Source organism: Echinops telfairi, unplaced genomic scaffold (assembly GCF_000313985.2).
Source record: "Echinops telfairi isolate 266 unplaced genomic scaffold, ASM31398v2 ScPeMD7_140;HRSCAF=443, whole genome shotgun sequence".
Lineage (NCBI taxonomy): Eukaryota > Metazoa > Chordata > Mammalia > Afrosoricida > Tenrecidae > Echinops > Echinops telfairi.
In genome coordinates this window covers 93,063-94,939 of record NW_022104038.1, presented here as the reverse complement: position 1 = coordinate 94,939, position 1,877 = coordinate 93,063, and positions in this window count along the sequence as shown.

The window sequence follows — 1,877 nt, the reverse complement described above, 5'->3', positions numbered from 1 at the left end:
AAAAAAAAACATCTTACAGCAATCTCAGTGGCATCTTTACCTACTTTATATCAGTGATTATATCAAAATGGGGCCTACACAACTGCACCCACACTATCACTAGATTGTTGTCACAAACCACACCTTTCTACATAGTGAGGCACTAACATAAATTAATTACCTTTTTTTTTAATTTTAGGAAAGAGGTGGACAGATGACCCCACACCTCTCTTGTGCTGGTATCCAGGCTAGTGAGGCACTAACATAAATTAATTACTTTTTTTTTTAATTTTAGGAAAGAGGTGGACAGATGACCCCACACCTCTCTTGTGCTGGTATCCAGGCAGGAGAGGGGCCACCCAGGGAGCACAGACCACCATGTACCCTTACTGGCTAATTGCTTGGAATTTATAATGACTTTTGTGCATTTGTCTTTGAGAACATACGAGGTACAAAAGAAGTCACGTTACAAACAAAAGGTTCAATATCATTGGGTTTCATATTATTCCTCCATGTGCGGTTTCTTTTACCAGAGATGTTTCCTTCTTCATATGGCCTCAGGTTGCTTTCTAGCCTCCTTTCACTGCAGTCGGAAGGACTCCCGTTAGTACTCTCGAAGGGCAGGTCTAGTGATAATGAACTCCCTAAAGGTGTGCTTATCTGAAAATATCTTCATTCTATCTTCATTTTTTTAAGGGCAAGTTTCGCTGGATATAAAAATTGTGGCTGAGGAGAAGTCAGCTTGTAATCTCATTGAGGATTATTTGGATGTTATGGGTCACTTCTCTCTTGCTGGCTTCAAGAGTTTCTCTTTGTCTTTTGACAGTTTGACTAAAATGTATCTAAAGGTTTAGCTTTTTGAGTTTATTATACCTTGAGTCCATTGAAGTTCCTGGATGCTTTTCATCAGATTTAGGACTTTGGGGGCCATATTCTCTTCAGATTTTTTTTCCTGCTTTACCCCTTTCTAGGATTCCCATAATACATATGTTGGTTGTCTTAATGTTATCTCCCTGAGGCTCTATATTTTTCATCCAGATTCTTCAGTCTGGACCATTTAAATGGTCTCCTATTCAAGCACAATGATTCTTTCTTCTGCTGGCTCAAATCTGCTGTTGAGCCCCTCTCATGAAGTTTTCATTATAGTTATTATTCTTTCAAGGTCTAGATTTTTTCTTTGTCTTCTTTATAAAAATTCTAGTTTCTTATTGATACTACCGTTTCCATTTTGCTGGTACATTGTTTCCCTTTAACTTTTAAATCTTCCTTCAACTCTTTGAGCAAATCTAAGAGAATTGCTCGATAGTCTGTAGCTAGTAAGTTCAATGCCTGTGCTTTTTCAGGAATAGTTTTTGTACCTTTCTTTTTTCCCTTGAACAGGACATATTTTCTGTTTCTCTGTATGCCTTGGCACTTTTTGATGAAAAAGAGATGTTTAGATACTATAATGAAGTGACTCTGGAAATCAGATTCTCCACCTTCTTCAGGATTTACTTTTGGAAGATTGTCATAGTACATTGGTTAAGTGACTTTTCAAAACATTTTTGCAAAGACTAGATTTCTCAATGAATGTTGCCACTGTAGTCTCTCTCTTTCTTTCGTTAAGCTTGTGTTCAGCTAACATTCTGACAGAGATTTCCTTAATACCAAGAGTTAAACACAAAACAAAACTTCAACAACAACAACAATGGGGTGGGGGTAGCAAATAAGCAAACCACCTTTCCCAGTATTTGCAGATTGGTTCAGGGTTTGAACACTTTCAACACGGGTCCTCCAAATCAGCCTGAAGTGAGAGGTAGGGGGTTCTCGGGTTTTTAGTTTTGTTTTCTGAGCTCTTGTTTGCTCTGGACATGTACTAAGTCTTTCTAGATTCTCATTTTATTTGAGTGGTTTGAATG